We start from the raw sequence: 20,203 nt of genomic DNA on the forward strand, positions 1-20,203 counted from the left end.
ATATACATCGGCAGAATAGCACGGCTGGGCACATGTGCGTACAGGTATGTCCTGTACTAGTACCCAGCCGTGGGTCGCGAAGCTCCGTGACCGGGACCCGCGAACGGTCCCCGGAGCTGAAGAACGGGGAGAGCCGTGTGTAAACACAGCTTCCCCGTTCTTGACTGGCAGCAGCATCGATCGTGTCATGCCTTTTATAGGGGGACACAATCGATGACGTTTCACCTACAGCCACACCCCCCTACAGTTGTAAACACACACTAGGTGACACATAACCCCTTCAGCGCCCCCTGTGGTTAACTCCCAAACTGCAACTGTCATTTTCACAATAAACAATGCATTTTAAATGCATTTTTTGCTGTGAAAATGACAATGGTCCCAAAAATGTGTCAAGATTGTCCGAAGTGTCGGCCATAATGTTGCGGTCACGAAATAAATCGCTGATCGCCGCCATTAGTAGTAAAGAAAAAAAATTATAAAAATGCAATAAAACTATCCCCTATTTTGTAAACGCTATACATTTTGCGCAAATCAACCAATAAACGCTTATTGCGATTTTTTTTTTACCAAAAATAGGTAGAAGAATACGTATCGGCCTAAACTGAGGAAAACATTTTTTTATATATGTTTTTGGGGGATATTTATTATAGCAAAAAGTAAAAAATATTGCATTTTTTTCAGAATTGTCGCTTTATTTTTGTTTATAGCGCAAAAAATAAAAACCGCAGAGGCGATCAAATACCACCAAAAGAAATCTATTTGTGGGGAAAAAAGGACGCCAATTTTGTTTGGGAGCCACGTCGCACGACCGCGCTATTGTGAGTTAAAGCGACGCAGTGCCGAATCGCAAAAAGGGGCAAGGTCCTTTAGCTGCATTTTGGTCCGGGGCTTAAGTGGTTAAGGAGACAGCTTCATCATACGCTAACAGTTGTCAGGATGGCAGAGTGGTTTAAGGCACCAGACTCAAGAATTGTCCTCTTCCCAACAGTTGGGTCTGCTGGCCTCTGAATGGAGGCGTGGGTTAAAATCCCACTTCTGACCATGTAAGTTTCTTAAATTGTATTGTAATGTATTTATTGAATGAGATTATCTATGGGCATAAATTCCACCATGGGAACCGGTTTATAGCCTAGATAAAGTTTCTCTCTGGGCTGGGGCACTAAGCAGGGTGTACATTGCCCCCCCCTGTTTTTTGGTCTGGCACTGGAACCCTTGGCGGCAATGATTAGGGCCATCACGGATATAATAGACTTTAAGAGAGGATCACGGGAGGATACAATTTTATTGTACGCTGATGATGCTTTATTGTATCAAGGGGACACTGCTGGCTTACTGGCGGAATATTGATCCCACTCTGGATTTTCCATAGATTGGCACAAATCAATCCCCCTTCCAATGGATCATCTCTCTGCTTGTGTCAGGGCTGGGCTCAGCCCTTCCTAGCTAGAGTCCTAGCTAGAGTAGACAAGTCCGTTTACATCTGCAGCTCCATAAAGGTGAATGGAGGGTCCAAATGGGTCGGACCGATAGTGTGAAAGGGGCCTAAGTCTGCTTCCACACTGATGTGCTGCGGTTTACCCACACCGCAGCTGCAGCACAGTGCACCTGTGGCTATGCTGCAGGTTAGCTGCACTTTGTCATAGACGTCTATTATATCCTGAAAGTGCACCAAATCCGCAGGTTAGGCCCCTTTTACAGGCGGTAAAAGGGCCCTGTTTTTCAGGCGGTACATCGCTAAAAATAGCGCCTAAATACCGCCTGAAAAACTCCTACCCAGCCTTATCAATGTGAAAGCCCTGGGGCTTTCACACTGAGGCGATGCGCTGGCAGGAGAGAAAAAAATCTCCTTTAATCAGCATCTTTGGAGCGGTTAAAGGAGCGGTATGTATATCGCTCCTTCACCGCTCCTTCCCATTTAAAACAATGTGAAACCGCGGAAATACCACCCGCAATGTGCCTTTGCAGAGGCGCATTGCGGGCGGTATTAACCCTTTATCAGTTAATACCGCACCGCTAGTGCCAGAATCCCGCGGCAATTCCGACGATATAGCGCCGCTATTTTTAGCGATGAGCCAATGATGCTCTGACCCCACCCCATGCAGCTTGAATGTTCGGAACGCGAAGGCTGCGGGGTAGGATCTGGAGTGGGAGCTGCTGAGTCGGCAGCACTGAGAGCCCAGTAGCATTGTGGATGGTGTCATGGTGAGCCCAGCTGTCCAGCACTGTTTGCACGAAAAGGCTTGGGATGCCTGAAAGGAATGCTCCATCTCCATTGTAGGGGCCCCAGAGCATTACTTTGCCCATGGGCCCATGATGCTATTAAGACGGCCCTGGGTATCACTCTGCCTATGACAGGAGCCAGCGCTATGCAGGAAGCATCCTTTACTCTACCGCTGGCTTCATTCACAAAACTGATGCTCTGGGATGGGGGGTCAGCAACAATCTGGGATGGGATCCGCCATCCCAGAGCAGGAGGCCGCGGGCCACATCAGAGGGCTCCGTGGGCCACATGTGGTCCCCGGGCCACTGGTTGGGCTCCCCTGCTGTACACAATGGATTGAGCAGGTAAAATACATTCTCATTAGGGAAAAGAATACCTATCAGCATAGACGTTCACCCAGGAAATTCCAGTCTATATAGCAATGTTGGCTTGATAATGTATTTATTACATCAACTCTTCAAAGAACTTCATCTTGCATACCTAGAGCCATACCTTATGTACATCTACTATTACTGTCCCAGTTGTCTTTGCAGCCAGGGTTTGCATAACATCTATGCCCCTGCCTGTTCCACCTAAGCAGCCACCCTTACAGGTATGGAATTATGAAGGTTTAGGAGGAGAGACCAGCTGAAGTTCTATAAAAAGCAGAGTTGGGCGCAAAAAACTATGGGGCATGTAGTCCGGTTGCTAGTGGTCCCCCGAGAATAGTGCATACTACCAGATTACACTTACTGGTTGATAATAAGACCATACTACAGATGTCAGGATGGCCGAGCGGTCTAAGGCGCCAGACTCAAGAGTTGCTCTCTTCCAAGCAGTTGGGTGTTCTGGTCTCCGAATGGAGGCGTGGGTTCAAATCCCACTTCTGACAGTACTTTTTGTTTTAAGTTGCATTATAAAGTATTTATCAAAGAATTTATCGTGTATATCTAAAAAGCCTAACGTAAACGACGTAAAAAAATGCGCCAGCCAGACGTACGTTTCTGAATTGGCGTATCTAGCTCATTTGCATATTCCTCGCTTAACTATACGGAAGCGCCACCTAGCGGCCAGCGTAAATATGCAGCCTAAGATACGACGGTGTAAAACACTTACGCCGGCCGTATCTTAGCCCCCATTCACACCTAGGCGTTTTTAACGCCTGTAGCGCTACGCCGCTGCCGCCAGAGGGCTGAAAACAGATGTCCCTCTATGGAGATGGTTCACATCTCCACGCCGGACGCCTGTCGCCTGCCGCGTGAAAAAAGGTCCCGGACCTTTTTTTCAGGCGTCTTCGAGCGTTCGGCTAGGAGATGGGAATCATCTCCATAGAGGGGGTCATCTTGGGGCACATCTAGGCAGACAATACCGGCGTTTTGTCGCCGCAAATCGCGGTACAAAACGCCGCTATTTTTACCGCGATTTTACCGCGATTTGCGGCGACAAAACGCCGCGATTTCGTCCGCCTAGATGTGAATGCAGCCTTAGGGAAATCTATGCGTAACTGACTCTATGAATCAGGCGCATAGATACGACCGGCCGGACTCAGAGATACGACGGCGTATCCCCTCTCTGAATCTAGCCCTGTGTTTTTCAAAATTGAAACAACATGTTAAAATTTTGATGGATTTTCACAATAGGGAATATCATTGTGTTCATTTCTTGTAAGTATGGGGGAAGGGTAGACCGCGTGGCCTAATGGATAAGGCGTCTGACTTCGAATCAGAAGATTGAGGGTTCGAGTCCCTTCGTGGTCGTATTTTTGCACTTCTGTTAGATATTTGAAGGTAAACCCAAGACTTCCAGATAAAGTAGTCCTGATTGACTATCAGATATTTTATATGATGCTGTACAATAAGAAAACATAAATCCTCGTATTGTTGTATTTTAGGAATAAACTGGAGTTAAGTACAGCCATATTCTACCTGTAATTTTTTTATTGAAAATGAGAAAATAAAACAAAATATCACATTGGATAAATATGTCTAAACTTCCACAACACATACAATATAGCTTAATATTAATCGCTTTAACTGTCAATTGCGCGGTCGTGCGACGTGGCTCCCAAACAAAATTGGCGTCCTTTTTCCCCCACAAGTAGAGCTTTATTTTGGTGGTATTTGATCACCTCTGCGGTTTTTATTTTTTGCGCTATAAACAAATATAGAGCGACAATTTTGAAAAAAATGCAATATTTATTACTTTTTGCTATAATAAATATCCCCCAAAAATATATAAACAAGATATATTTTTCCTTTTATTGATTGGTTTGTGCAAAAGTTATAGCGTCTACAAAATAGGGGATAGTTTTATGGAATTTTTATTAATAATGTTTTTTTTACTAGTAACGGCGGCGATCAGCGATTTTTTTCGTGCCTGCGTCATTACGTCGGACACTTTTGACACATTTTTGGGACCATTGTCATTTTCACAGCAAAAAGTGCTATAAAAATGCACTGATTTCTGTGAAAATGACAATGGCAGTGAAGGGGTTAACCACTAGGGGGCGCTAATGGGGAAGTGTGCCCTAAGGGAGTGATTCTTACTGTAGGGGGTGTGGCTGGACCTGTGACATCACTGATCGTCGTTCCCTATAACAGGGAACAGACGATCAGTGTCACTGCCACACAGAAGAATGGGGAAGGTGTGTTTACACTCACCCAGGGGCGGACTGACCATTGAGGCACTCGGGCACTGCCCGAGGGCCCCATGCCACTAGGGGGCCCCATCAGGGTTGCCAGCCTCAGTAAAACCAGGGACAGTATGTCAAAATCTGTGTGTTTTTTTTTACATCGGTCCCTGATATGTCCGAAACCGACATGCTTTTGATGTGAAAATCTCGAGATTTTAGCTGCCACGCCTCTGCACTGCCTCCTGGCATGGTGGCCATCTGTAAGCCCAGGGGCCCCATAATCATCTATTGCCCGGGGGCCCCATGAGTTGTCCGTCCGCCCCTGCACTCACCTCTCCCCGTTCTTCAGCTCCTGTGACCGATCGCGGGACACCGGTAGCGATCGGGTCCTGCGGGCGCGGTCATGGAGCTTCGGACCGGGTCGCCAGCGCGACCCACGGCTGGGCACATAACGGGCAACGTACCTGTACGTGTCTGTGTCCAGCCGTGCCATTCTGCTGATGTATATCGGCGTTAGGCGGTCCTTAAGTGGTTAATGTGCATGCATTAATGCAATGCTCCAGAATGGGCAGGTGTAATGGTTTCTATAGTTGTCCCATGTCTTCCCAAACATGAGTTAAAATCTATTTAAAAGAGAAGTTCACGTTTTATTAAATTTTTAGGAATTATACATACCTAGGCGGATGCAGCATCTGTCCGAGCGATCAAATACTGCTGATCGCTCAGTTCTCAGAGCTCCATGAGCAAAGAGCCGATGACTGTCAGCTCTGCCCCCCACACTGGGGGTCCGCAAGAAATGTCCTTAATTTGCAGGCATTTCCTCTCACTTCCTGTTTGGCTATGGGACAGGAAGTGAAGGGAAACCCGGTCCGAAGCTCCGTGACCGCGGAACCCGCGCACCCGATCGCCGCTGGAGTCCCGCGATCGGTCCCCGGAGCTGAAGAACGGGGAGAGGTGTGTGTAAACACAGCTTCCTCGTTCTTCACTGTGGCGCCGTCATCGATCGTGTGTTCCTTTTTATAGGGAAACACAATTGATGACGTCACACCTACAGCCACACCCCCCTACAGTTAGAAACACAAATGAGGTCACACTTAACCCCTTCAGCGCCCCCTTGTGGTTAACTCCCAAACTGCAATTGTCATTTTCACAGTAAACAATGCATTTTTAATGCATTTTTTGCTGTGAAAATGACAATGGTCCCAAAAATGTGTCAAAATTGTCCGAAGTGTCCGCCATATTGTCGCAGTCACGAAAAAAATCGCTGATCGTCGCCATTTAGTAGTAAAAAAAAATGGTAAAAATGCAATAAAACTATCCCCAATTTTGTAAACGCTATAAATTTTGCGCAAACCAATCGATAAAACGCTTATTGCGATTTTTTTACCAAAAATAGGTAGAAGAATACGTATCGGCCTAAACTGAGGAAAAAAATTTTTTGTGTATAGTGCAAATTCTTTTGGTGATCAAATAACACCAAAAGAAAGCTCTATTTGTGGGGGAAAAAGGACGCCAATTTTGTTTGGAAACCACGTCGCACGACCACGCAATTGTCTGTAAAAGCGACGCAGTGACGAATCGCAACACCTGGCCGGGTCCTTTAGCTACCTAAAGGTCCGGGTCTTAAGTGGGTAAAATCCTACTTCTGCACTTTTCTTAATTTGCTTTATAATGTATTTATCCCATCAACTCTTCAAAGAATGAATCTTGTATATCTATACCTCCTGTACTTCTATTGTTGCAGTCCCCTTTGTCTTTGCAGCCTGTGTTTGCAAAACATGTATGTCCCTCTCAGTTACACCCTCAAGATGGCTCCTCTAACATGCAGGGTCTTCCTGGGGTCCCAGTGCAGCCACCCAGACATGCATGCTCCTGGCAAAGACTGTAAAGGTTTTGGAAGAGGGACCAGCTGAAATTCAATTAGACCGGGGCTGGGTGCAAAGAATCGTGGGACATGTAGTCCTGACACATGAAGTTATCTTACAACAGTGCACACTCCCCCATCTGGGAGTTCTATAAAAATGGGGTTTGACGTAAAGAAGGACGTAAAGAACTACGGGGCATGCAGTCCTGCAGCAGGTCACCCAAGAACGGTGCACACTACGCAATTACAGTTATTGGTTAATGACACATCGGGCTGAAAGTTGTCGGGATGGCCGAGCAGTCTAAGGCGCCAGACTCAAGAATCAGTCTCTTCCCAACAATTGGGTGTTCTGGTCTCCAAATGGAGGCGTGGGTTCAAATCCCACTTCTGACAATATCATTTTCTTACCCATCAAATGTCACTTCGCCCCACCAGTCAAAGCTCAACTCTGCCAAGAGCCACTTTATATGGGTTATTTACTTGGGAAAGGTTAGAACTTCTATCAGGTTTTTATACCTTACACGCTTGCTCCCGGCTGGGACTATAAATGTTTGGAAGGTGGTACCAGCTGAAGTTCTATAAAAGCGGGCTTGGGTTTAAGAACTATGGGGCATGAAATCCTGATGCAGGAGGTCACCCAAGAATAGTGCACTCTAACTACATGACACAGCCTCCACATGTTCACTCATTTGTCAGGATGGCTGAGCAGTCTAAGGCAGTGGTCATCAACCCTGTCCTGCAGGGCACACTAACAGGCCAGGTTTTATGTATTACCTTGGGGAGATGCAGTCTAGAATACTGCAATCACTGAGGAGCAAATGATATCAGCTGTGATGTATTTCAGTTATCTTGCAAACCTGGCCTGTTAGTGGGCCCTGCAGGACAGGGTTGATGACCACTGGTCTAAGGCACCAGAAACCAGTTGGGTGTTTTTCAAATCCCACTTCTGACAATATTATTTTCTTACCAGTTTAATGTCACTTCACTGCAAAACAAACAGTCCCACCCAGGGATGGACTGGCCATTGGGACTACAGGGAGTTTCCAGGTGGGCCGATGACTGCAGGATTGCGGGGCGGTGTGAGATGATGTCATCTCCCTGCTCCCCTGCCCGTCGGCTCGCTGATTGGCCAGCCCACACCTAGCCTGCTCTCTCACCCGCCCGCCAACCAACCGAGCTGCCCCTGGCCGGCCTGCGGAGTTGCTCGCTCTCTCATCCACCCGTGTAGCCGCCCGCTCTCTCACCCGCCCGGCAACAAATTTCTCAGGGGGTGGCAATTGCCCCGTTGCCCCCCTGGATCATCCCCTGCTTCACTTGCGTTTAAAGAAGTCTTGCCGGGATGCCAGCTTCAAAGTTATGTGAATTTGAAGTCCTAGCAGTGTGAACCGGGCCTTAAGAGACTTGAATTATCTATTCTAAAGTTGGACATCTTATCTACTAGGCCACATGGTCAATCACTTCCACAAGCTCAAAGAAAATGAAATGTACACAATTATATGGACTAAAGTCATTAACATAGAATATTAGAAAGTACAGATCATACTGGCCTCAAAACATCTGATGCTTTAGGGCCATTATATTGCGACCCAATATGGATCCTAATCCATAAAATACCGTATATACTCGAGTATAAGCCGAGTTTTTCAGCCCTTTTTTTGGGGCTGAAAATGACCCCCTCGGCTTATACTCGAGTACCTGCCAGTCCATTTTCGCCTGACCTCACGTTGCCCATTGCAGAATCTGATCTGTGTACCTGAGTCCGTGACATATTCAGACGGCGGCCGTGCAGTTTTAAAAACTTGCGCTCCTCCTTGTGCTGTTCCGTGATAGGCGGAACACTCGGTTTCCCAGGCAAACACTGTGTTCAGTGTTCCGCCTTTCACGATCGCCCTCTCGTCCTCTCGTCTATCACGAACGAGAGGGCGATCGCGATAGGCGGGAACACTGAACTGAGTGTTTGCTGGGAAACCGAGTGTGCCTATCACGATCGCCCTCTCGTTCGTGATAGACGAGAGGACGACAGGGCGATTGTGAAAGGCGCAACACTGAACACAGTGTTTGCCTGGGAAACCGAGTGTTCCGCCTATCACGAAAAAGCACAAGGAGGAGCGCGATTTTTTAAAGCTGGACAGCCGCTGTCTATGTCACAGACTCGGGCACACAGATCGGATTCTGCAATGGGCACGGTGAGGTCAGGCTTCAATGAGCACAGTGGGGTCAGGCTGCAAATGGGCACAGTGAGATCAGGCTGCAAATGAGCACAGTGGGGTCAGGCTGCAAATGGACACAGTGAGATCAGGCTGCAATGGGCACAGTGAGATCAGGCTGCAATGGGCACAGTGAGGTCAGGCTGCAATGGGCACAGTGAGGTCAGGCTGCAATGGGCACAGTGAGGTCAGGCTGCAAATGGGCACAGTGAGATCAGGCTGCAAATGGGCACAGTGAGATCAAGCTGCAATGGGCACAGTGAGATCAGGCTGCAAATGGGCACAGTGAGATCAGGCTGCACATGGGCACAGTGAGATCAGGCTGCACATGGGCACAGTGAGATCAGGCTGCAAATGGGCACAGTGAGGTCAGGCTGCAATGGGCACAGTGAGGTCAGGCTGCAATGGGCACAGTGAGGTCAGGCTGCAATGGGCACAGTGAGGTCAGGCTGCAAATGGGCACAGTGCGATCAGGCTGCAAATGGGCACAGTGAGATCAGGCTGCAAATGGGCACAGTGAGATCAGGCTGCAATGGGCACAGTGAGATCAGGCTGCACATGGGCACAGTGAGATCAGGCTGCAAATGGGCACAGTGAGATCAAGCTGCAATGGGCACAGTGAGATCAGGCTGCAAATGGGCACAGTGAGATCAGGCTGCACATGGGCACAGTGAGATCAGGCTGCACATGGGCACAGTGAGATCAGGCTGCACATGGGCACAGTGAGATCAGGCTGCAAATGGGCACAGTGAGGTCAGGCTGCAAATGGGCACAGTGAGGTCAGGCTGCAATGGGCACAGTGAGGTCAGGCTGCAATGGGCACAGTGAGGTCAGGCTGCAATGGGCACAGTGAGGTCAGGCTGCAATGGGCACAGTGAGGTCAGGCTGCAAATGGGCACAGTGCGATCAGGCTGCAAATGGGCACAGTGAGATCAGGCTGCAAATGGGCACAGTGAGATCAGGCTGCAATGGGCACAGTGAGATCAGGCTGCACATGGGCACAGTGAGATCAGGCTGCACATGGGCACAGTGAGGTCAGGCTGCAAATGGGCACAGTGAGATCAGGCTGCAAATGGGCACAGTAAGGTCAGGCTGCAAATGGGCACAGTGAGGTCAGGCTGCAAATGGGCACAGTGAGGTCAGGCTGCAAATGGGCACAGTGAGGTCAGGCTGCAAATGGGCACAGTAAGGCCAGGCTGCAAATGGGCATTGTTGACCCCCTCTGCTTACAGTAGCTGCTGCATTCTCACCCTAGGCGAGTCAATACGTTTTCCCATTTTTTCGTGGTAAAATTTGGTCCTCGGCTTATACTTGGGCCGACTTATACCCGAGTATATACGGTAAATACTGGCGCAAGAGGTCAGATTACACGTTCCACTCAATGACCTAGCCCCAAGTGACAAAAACATGTGGTCAGGATGGCCGAGCGGTCTAAGGCGCCAGACTCAAGAGTTGTCCTCTTCCCCAGTTGGGTGTTCTGGTCTCTGAATGGAGGCGTGGGTTCAAATCCCACTTCTGACAATACTTTTATATTGGTTCTATAGGCTCAAGATTTTTTACCTTGATGCAATCCAGCGATGTGCATGAAGACACGTACGCACGTTAACCACTTCAGCCCCGGACCATTTTGCTGGCCAATGACCAGAGCACTTTTTTGCGATTCGGCACTGCGTCGCTTGAACTGACAATTGCGCGGTCGTGCGAGGTTGCTCCCAAACAAAATTGGCGTTCTTTTTTTCCCCACAAATAGAGATTTCTTTTGGTAGTATTTGATCACCTCTGCAGTTTCTATTTTTTGCGCTATAAACAATATAGTTATAATTTTGAAAAAAAAAGAATAGTTTTTACTTTTTGCTATAATAAATATCCCCAAAAATATAGTTTAGGCCGATATGTATTCTTCTACATATTTTTCGTAAAAAAAAAAAGCGCAATAAGCGTTTATTGATTGGTTTGCGCAAAAGTTATATAGCTGGATTCAGGTAGATGTGTGCATTATTACGGCGGCTTATCGTATTTACGCTACGCCGCCGTAAGTCAAAGAGGCAAGTGCTGTATTCACAAAGCACTTGCTTTCTAAGTTACGGCGGCGTAGCGTAAATGGGGCCGGCGTAAGCACGCCTAATTCAAATAAGGATGAGGGGGGCGTGTTTTATGTAAACGGGTGGTGACCCGACGTGATTGACGTTTTTTACGAACGGCGCATGCGCCGTCCATGTACATATCCCAGTGTGCATTGCTCCAAAGTACGCCGCAAGGACGTATTGGTTTCGACGTGAACGTAAATTACGTCCAGCCCCATTCACGGACGACTTACGCAAACGACGTCAAATTTTCAAATTTCGACGGGGGAACGACGGCCATACTTAACATTGGCTAGGTCACCTAGGGGGCAGCTTTATCTTTATGCCAGCGTACCTCTTACGGAAACGGTGTATCTTTACTGCGACGGGCGCACGTACGTTCGTGAATCGGCGTATCTAGTCATTTACATATTCAACGCCGAACTCAACGGAAGTGCCACCTAGCGGCCAGCGGAAAAATTGCACCCTAAGATACGACGGCGTAGGAGACTTACGCCGCTCGTATCTTAGCCTAATTTAAGCGTATCTGGTTTCCAGAATACGCTTAAATTTACGCTGGCATAGATTCAGAGTTACGACGGCGTATCTACTGATACACCGGCGTAACCCTACCTGAATCCAGCTAATAGTGTCTACAAAATTGGTGATAGTTTTATGGCATTTTTATTAATATTTTTTTTTTTTACTAGTAATGGCAGCGATCTGCGATTATTATCAGTACTGCGACCTTATGGCGGACACTTCGAACACTTTTGACACATTTTTGGGACCATTCACATTGTTATAGTGATCAGTGCTATAAAAATGCACTGATTACTGTAAAAATGTCACTGGCAGGGAAGGGGTTAACACTAGGGGGCGATCAAGGGGTTAATTATGTTCCCTCTCTGTGTTCTAACTGAAGGGGGGTGGGACTGACTTGGGGAAATGACAGATCGCTGTTCATACGGAACAGACGATCAGTCATTTCTTCCCCTGACAGGACCGGGAGCTGTGTGTTTTACGGTGGTGATCGCGCCCGCTGGGCACTCGCATCGGCACCAGGGGCGCGCCCCAAGTGGCCGCAATGCAAAATCACTTTATATATGCTACGTGATTTTCCGCAGTCGAGCCGACCTGCCGCCGTAAAAACTACGGTGGGCAGTCAGCAAGCGGCTAAGTAGGTAGGAAGAAAAATTTTGTATGACAAACGATTCGCCAATTATTTGATCGTTAGTATAGTGCCTTTGACAGCTGATTCCGACTTTTGAATGACAAAACCTGAACCAATGAGAAGAGAGAGGGGGCAGAGGCAGCGGCTCGGGAGCCCCCACAGCAAGCTGTTTTCTCTGGAGGCACTTGGCAGGAGGGTGAAGCCAGGAGCACAAGTGTCGGACCCGAGAAGAGGAGGATCGGGGCTGCTCTGTGAAAAAACACTACACAGAGAAGATAAGTATAAAATTTATTTTTTTATTATTATTTTTAATCTTGACCGTAATATCATTTTAACTTGCATTATATTAAAATGTGCAACAACTTTTCATGGAATTCATGTAATGTAGCAGAGGTGCATAAAATACGACCACGAAGGGACTCGAACCCTCAATCTTCTGATTCGAAGTCAGACGCCTTATCCATTAGGCCACGCGGTCAACTGCTGATTGTTTGCCAAAATTTGTTTTACACAAGTATAGGGTCTAATGTTAAAGACCATTATAAAGTGGTTGTAAACCCCCCCTATGAAGTTACACCTACAGGTAAGCCTAGATTACGGCTTACCTGTAGGTGTTTGCAGTATCTCCTAAACCTACACAGTTTAGGAGATATTTGCCAATACGCTTTCCCCAACTTGTTCATTCCCCGACTTAGTTGGGGTAGGCAGTACACTTTGGTGGGGGTGGGTCAGCCACAGCCATATGACCTTTGACCTCTGGGAACCCGCCATCTGACGTTTGACCTCTGGGGGAGGTCCCTGTTCTAATTGCTGAGTCCTAGCCTTATTCTTCGATGAGAAACCCTAACCCCTAAACCCTAACCCTCTCAACCCTAACCCTCTCAACCCTAACCCTTACCCTTACTCCTAACCGTAACCCCTAACTCTAAACCCTAACCCTCTTAACCCTAACCCTTACCCTAACCCTAACCCTCTCAACCCTAACCCCTTACCCTAACCCCTAACTCTAAACCCTAACTCTAAACCCTAACCCTCTCAACCCTAACCCTTACCCTAACCCCTAACTATCAACCCTAACCCTAACCATAGGGTGCTGTGAGAATATGACGGCTCCCGCGCGCATGCGCGGAGCGACGTCTTCGCTGCTCCGGTCAATCACAGCGCCGGAGCGGCGATACCCAGAAGTAACCTTCTGGGTATCTGTGGAGAGATGTCTGCGGCCGGAGGGGGAGACGAGGAAGGCTTCGGGGGCTTCGATCTAAGGTAAGTAATGCATAATGAGCTCATTATGGCTTTGTCGTGCAGGTGTTTTTTTTTTTTCATTTCTGGGTTTACAACCACTTTAAATCTCTAATATTCAAAGCAAAGTCCCCCCATCCATGTCTACATGCTTTATTTTGCTAAAAAATCACTTTGAAAAATACCCCCCTAGCACAGTGATGGAGAACTTTGGCACCCCAGATCTTTTGGAACTACAGATTACCATAATGCTCTTGCACTCTGAAGTGTAGTGGAGCATCATGGGAAATGTAGTTCCAAAACATCTGGGGTGCCAAGGTTCGCCCTCACTGCCCTAGCATTTCTGGGCCCTGGCCATCTCGAGTATAAGGGCCCTTACTCAAGGTGGCCAGGGCCAGAAATGCTGGAGGGGTGGATGGGGGTGCTTGCTTTGAATATTAAAAATGAATGATATTCTTTATTTAAAGCGACAATTCCATAAAAAAAACAAGGAAGTTATAAATAATGACTTATAAATCCAACATCTAATAGAAAAGATAAAAGACACCCCTCTTTGTTATCTTAAATGCCATAGAGATGCCTTCACATTTTAAACAAAGCAGGAGGGAAAGTTCATCCATGTGGATGATGGATCTGCTCGGTTCATGACCTAAAAAAAAGAAAAAAAAATCACCAATAAATGTAAGCCGCTTGCAATCTTGCATTGCGTTTTTAATCTATATTTCTAAATAGACCTAAAGAGGTAGAAGAAGAGAGGAAGAAGGTGGAAAGGAGAAGGAGAGAGAAAGAAATGTTGTGCACCACTATTTCAATGAAAGAGAGTCTGATGTCTTCTCGAGAGCTTGAATTTGTTCCATTGAGTCCATGTTTTATGGAATAGATTCTGCACAGAGTTTGCCGCCCTGTAGCAGTAATTCTGCTATTGGGTGGTCGTGAAGCAGTTAAGCCGACCCAGCAACACTGTAAGCAATCTCCCAAATTTCAGTGTCCTCCAAGTGAATCACCAGCCCTTTCTGAAAGATCAGCCTCCTCCCCTGGATCTCCTCCTTGGCACAACTTCCTCCAGACTAGACAGGACAGCTTCAAGACCACTTCAGCACACATTAGGCCCCAAACAAGCTATTGGCATGGGCGTCCGCTCCATAGGGCAAGGGGGGGGCAATTGACACCCCCCCCCCTGTAAAATCGAGAAGGTTTTATAGAGTCTCGTGGCCGCGGGCTGTCTAAGTGGTCCCGAGCTGGATGTCACACAGACACAGCGAGCAGAGTGAAGCCGCCTCCCCCTCCAGTGTTTATGTGTACACAGGGGGAGGGAACCTGCTGTGACCCGGCTGTACTGATGGCTGATCTGAGGTACTGAATGGGATGGGGGGGAGGGGAGGTCCATCTGTGCTGAAGGGGGGGTCTGTGCTGAATGGAGGGGTCTGTGCAGAATGGGGGGGCTGTGCTGAAGGGGGGTCCATCTGTGCTGAATGGAGGGGTCTGTGCAGAATGGGGGGTCTGTGCTGAATGAAGTGGTCTGTGCTGAAGGGGGGGTCTGTGCTGAAGGGAGGTCTGTACATTCTCTAGGCTATATTTATATGGGCATGGAGTGAAGCTGAATTATCTCAAGAGCTATTTCACAGTGCTGCTTTACCATTGTTTCAGCTGCGCTATTCAGCCACTAGCGGGGCACTTTTAACCCCTGCTAGCGTTTGAAGAAAGGGTTAAATGTGTATCGCTGCTGCGGAAGCGCCCCCCCCCCCTGAAAAAATGTCAGTGGACGCCCATGGCTATTGGGCTTAACAGCAGAGCTCCATCCAGCAGCACCTCCCCAGTCCTCAGTCCAGGGAGAGTGAGCACATGACCCGTCCAAAATACTTACCGTATATGCTCCCCCAGCATGCACCAGTGGCCTAAACCTCCTACTGGATTGGCTGAAGGAAATTCAAATATTCATAACTCAGTTTTATTTTATTTTTTTGGAATCTCATATTATGACCAGTGATATCTACTGGTGACAGTGAGAAATCACAACCTCACTAAGCTTAGGAAAAACCAAGTGAGAACTACACAATTTGTCTGGGCTAACTACCACCCAGCCAAAAGCAAAATTTAACTAGTAACCCCTGTTTTGGCAAGGGGCTACTACATAAAAATAAATAAATTAGCAAATAAAAATTTCTGCCATGTTTTGGTACTTTTAATAAACCATGTTTTACATTAGATTTAGGTAAATTATTCTTGTTGTATTCTGAACCAATTTTTTTTAAAAATAAAGTATATTCGAGTATAAGCCGAGTTTTTCAGCACATTTTTTTGTGCTGAAAATGCCCCCCTCTGCTTATACTCGAGTCACCATTTTGCGCCTGATATCCCAGACTTTGGGGACCTGGCACCGGCCGGCCGTAGGTCCACATGTAGCCCCACTCTTCCTCTACAAGTGTGCAAAGTTTGTTGTCCGGGGGACCTACAGCCGGGGAGCACCAATTTTTCAAAGCCGGGCACCCCTTCCATAGACTCCCATGTTAAATAGTAATTTCTCTGGTGATTTTGGGGACCCGGTACTGGCCGGTCTTAGGTCCCCTGGACCCGGAACTTGGCACACATGTAGCCCCATGTCTCTTCTACAAGTGTGCAAAGTTTGTTGTCTGGGGGACCCACGGCTGGGGAGCACTGATTTTTCAAAGCTGGGCACCCCTTCCATAGACTCCCATGTTAAACGTCAGTCTAGTCATGGACACAGTGAGGCATTGGCACAGTGAGACATGAACAAAGTGAGGCATGGACACAGTGAGGCAAAGTGAGGCATGCAGATGGACACCCTAGGCTTATACTCGAGTCAATGCGTTTTCACATTTTTTTTTTGTAAAATTAGGTGCCTCGGCTTATATTCGGGTCGGCTTATACTCGAGTATATACGCTAACATTGAATTATTTTTTTCCTCTGTATCTTTTAGGTTCGATCTGCATGAAATGAAAACAGAAGTTTCAAAATGGCCAAATTCAACTGAAAAAGGATGTATGTATAGAAATAAATGAATGTTGTTTTTACCAAAAAAAACTCAAAACTAAACCACCAGGGTGTTTCCACTTCAAACAACACTGATCAAAGCGAATCGTTGAAAGGAAAACCATTAGCAAATAAGAAAGGAAACTTCCTAAATCACACGTCATCGAGATTTTGGGTAAGGAACCACAAATAATGGCTTCCTCCAACACTTACACTTCTAAAAGGTTTTGTTTTCAACACAAAAGAAAAAAAAAAGTGGTGTGAACGTCATCGATAGTGTAACTTAACAATTTTGTAAAGCAACACAAAACTTTTCAAATTTATTATTTAGAATGATTTTTACTTTAATAACAGTGGTGAGTAAAATATTGTACAAAAAATAAAATCTGCCAATAGTTAGCCTTTTTGCTGTCCTTTGGCCTGGGTTGTTTACAGGCATTGTGACATTACAACATTGTCTGAAAACCTTAGTATTTAGAAACATAGAAAAGTGACGGCAGAAAAAGACAGAGAAGTCCAGCTGCCCATTTTATTTTATTATTATTATTTATTTTCATTGTTTTTTGTCGCCACTCGCTCAGCGGCTCAGGGCTAATAATGCAGTCCTGCCACCGTGAGACTCGGGGCTTTACGGGGTCACATTCAGGGCTTCAGCCTTGGCTAGCCACCCCCTCCTGACGCCCCTGGCCCCAACAGTTGAGAAGGGAGATAGAGGAGGAGTGTGATATCCTGTATGATGGGGTCGGGGGGAGGCTAAGGAGTGGGGAGGCTTCTTTTTTGTTTGTGTTTTGTGTCTTTGTCTCTTTATATGTTTGTTGGTTGTGGTAATGGAAAGGGAAGGAAAGAGATAGATACCGTACTATGGATATCTTAATAGACTGAGTCCTTAAATACATGACCAAAGAGAGATGAATACTTGGAGAAATAAGTGGTTTATTGTGTTTATGAACAAAATTAATTTAAGACTTGAAATGTAACCAGTATCTTGTTGGTGGGGTATGTCTATCATGTTATTATGATGATGTACAGAAGATGTTTTGAGATTCTCTTTCTGAACTAAAGAACAGATTTCAAATGTAGAGGAATCAGGACCTCTTTCCTCCTGCTGGTGACCCCTCTAGTGATATAAAGATCTATATAGAGGAATCAGGACCTCCTTCCTCCTGTTGGTGATCTCTATAGTGATATAAAGATCTATATAGAGGAATCAGGACCTCCTTCCTCTTGTTGGTGATCCCTCTAGTGATATAAAGATCTATATAGAGGAATCAGGACCTCCTTCCTCTTGTTGGTGATCCCTCTAGTGATATAAAGATCTATATAGAGAAATCAGGACCTCCTTCCTCCTGCTAGTTATCCCTCTAGTGATATAAAGATCTATATAGAAAATACAGAACCTCTTTCCTCCTGTTGGTGATCTCTCTAGTGATATAAAGATCTATATAGTGGAATCAGGACCTCTTTCCTCCTGTTGGTGATCTCTCTAGTGATATAAAGATCTATATAGGGGAACCTTGTATATTTTCACACAAATAGAGCTTTCTTATGGTGACATTTGATCACCTCTGGGATTTTTATTTAAGGTGTAAATGAAAAAAAAAACAGGGGGGGGGGGTTGTTTGCCGTCCCCCCAAAATATTGAGCACCAGCCTCCACTGGTTAAAGCGGGAGTTCACCCATAAAAAAATGTTTACCCTTAGATTGATGCTCATTTTGTCTATAGGGGAATCGGCTAGTTGTTTTAAAATCGAAGCTGTACTTACCGTTGTAGAGAGCGATCTTCTCCGTCGCTTCCGGGTATGGGTCTTCGGGAGCGGGCGTTCATATTTTGATTGACAGTCTTCCAACAGGCTTCCGACGCCCGCATCCATCGCGTCACGAGTAGCCGAAAGAAGCCGAACGTCGGTGCGGCTCTATACTGCGCCTGCGCACCGACGTTCGGCTACTTTCGGAAAATCGTGACGCGATGGATGCGACTGTCGGAAGCCTGTCGGAAGACTGTCAATCAAAATAGGAACGGCCAGTCCCGCAGCCCATACCCGGAAGCGGCGGAGAAGATCACTCTCTACAACGGTAAGTACAGCTTCGATTTTAAAACAACTAGCCGATTCCCCTAGACAAAATGAGCCTCAATCTAATGTTAAAAAATGTTATTTCTGGGTGAACCTCCACTTTAAGGTACCGTTCTAAATGAATAGTACCGCAATGCATCTAACATGCATTACTACGCATTGCAGTAACCCATGATGTGGAAGTGTGTGAATGGGCCCTCGAGAGATAGGAGTAAAAAGCTGATTTTGAAAAAAAAATTCTGCAAGAGGACCAAACAGCATGCAATGCTCATAGATACTACCAAACCAGAACATGTACATTCTTCATAGGGTTCAAATAACTACAGCGTGATGGATAACATCTTCCCTGGAGGCTTTGGACTGTGTAAACAGTGGCTGGGATTGTCCTGACATGAGACTGTATCAGCTAATCCTGATGTTCCTAAAGTCCATCAGGAGGACACGTACATCCGCCCCGAAGCATTGGACGCTTGTTCCAGAGCCAGGAAAGTCTAAAACCCTGTAATCAGAGGTGTAATTATCTGTGGGTGGCAAAGCACCACCCCGGGGTATAGAAATAATGGAGGAAAGAGGGTACAAAATTACATTAAGCAAAGACAGGTTAACAAAGGGGGCAGAGATACAAAAAAAGTAATATATGCAGAAATTTAAGCGGAGGTCCGCCTAATTTTTTTTTCTTTTAAGTCAGCAGTTAACCACTTGCTGACTGGGCACATGTACCCCCTTCCTGCCCAGGCGAAATTTCAGGTTTCGGCACTGCGTCGCTTTAACTGACAATTGCGCGGTCGTGCGACGTGGCTCCCAAACAAAATTGACGTCCTTTTTTTCTCACAAATAGAGCTTTCTTTTGGTGGTATTTGATCACCTCTGCGTTATTTATTTTTTGCGCTATAAACAAAAAAAGAGCGACAATTTTGAAAAAACACATTTGACCAGATTCTGGTACATCTGGCGTATCTCCACGGCGGCGTAACGTATGTCATTTATGTTACGCCGCCGCAAGTTTTTCATGCAAGTGCTTTATTCACAAAGCACTTGCGTGTAAAGTTGCGGCGGCGTATCGTAAATCACCCGGCGTAAGCCCGCCTAATTCAAATTAGGCGGGTAGGGGGCGTGTAGAATTTAAATAAAGCGCGTTCCCGAATTTAAATAAAGCGCCGTCCGTAAAATATCCCAGGGTGCATTGCTCCAAATGACGTCGCAAGGACATCATTGGTTTCGATGTGAACGTAAATGGCGTCCAGCCCCATTCACGGACGACTTACGCAAACGACGTAAATTTATAAATTTCGACGCGGGAATGACTGCCATACTTAACATTGGCTGCGCCTCATATAGCAGGGGCAACTTTACGCTGGGACAAGCCTAACGTAAACGTCGTAACTTTACTGCGTCGGCCGCGCGTACGTTCGGGAATTCGCGTATCTAGCTAATTTGCATACTCGACGGGGAAAGCGACGGACGCGCCACCTAGCGGACAAAAAAAAATTGCATTTAAGATCCGACGGCGTAATAGACTTACGCCTGTCGGATCTAGTGGATATCTATGCGTAACTGATTCTAAGAATCAGTCGCATAGATACGACGGCCCAGATTAGGACTTACGACGGCGTACATGGCGCTGCGCCGTCGTAAGCCCTTTGAGAATCTGGGCCAATATTTCTTACTTTTTGCTATAATAAATATCCCACTTTTTACTTTATTTTTTTAACTTTTTTTTCTCAGTTTAGGCCGATGCGTATTCTTCTACATATTTTGGG

The 20,203-nt window shown here is 46.5% G+C and overlaps 5 non-coding genes across 5 annotated transcripts; 4 read left to right on the plus strand and 1 right to left on the minus strand.

The window, feature by feature from the left end:
- Nucleotides 1-2,981: 2,981 nt before the first annotated feature.
- TRNAL-CAA lies at nucleotides 2,982-3,092 on the plus strand. Its single transcript has 2 exons — nucleotides 2,982-3,019; nucleotides 3,047-3,092. It is a non-coding gene; the product is annotated as a tRNA-Leu (tRNA).
- A 792-nt stretch (nucleotides 3,093-3,884) lies between these two features.
- Nucleotides 3,885-3,957, plus strand: TRNAR-UCG. The gene has a single exon. It is a non-coding gene; the product is annotated as a tRNA-Arg (tRNA).
- A 3,021-nt stretch (nucleotides 3,958-6,978) lies between these two features.
- Nucleotides 6,979-7,089, plus strand: TRNAL-CAA. The gene is made up of 2 exons: nucleotides 6,979-7,016; nucleotides 7,044-7,089. It is a non-coding gene; the product is annotated as a tRNA-Leu (tRNA).
- Nucleotides 7,090-10,315: 3,226 nt separating this feature from the next.
- TRNAL-CAA lies at nucleotides 10,316-10,424 on the plus strand. Its single transcript has 2 exons — nucleotides 10,316-10,353; nucleotides 10,379-10,424. It is a non-coding gene; the product is annotated as a tRNA-Leu (tRNA).
- Nucleotides 10,425-12,545: 2,121 nt separating this feature from the next.
- On the minus strand, nucleotides 12,546-12,618 carry TRNAR-UCG. Its single transcript has one exon. It is a non-coding gene; the product is annotated as a tRNA-Arg (tRNA).
- Between the last annotated feature and the right edge of the window lie 7,585 nt (nucleotides 12,619-20,203).

The sequence above is a fragment of the Rana temporaria genome, chromosome 9 (genome assembly GCF_905171775.1).
Source record: "Rana temporaria chromosome 9, aRanTem1.1, whole genome shotgun sequence".
NCBI classification, from domain to species: domain Eukaryota; kingdom Metazoa; phylum Chordata; class Amphibia; order Anura; family Ranidae; genus Rana; species Rana temporaria.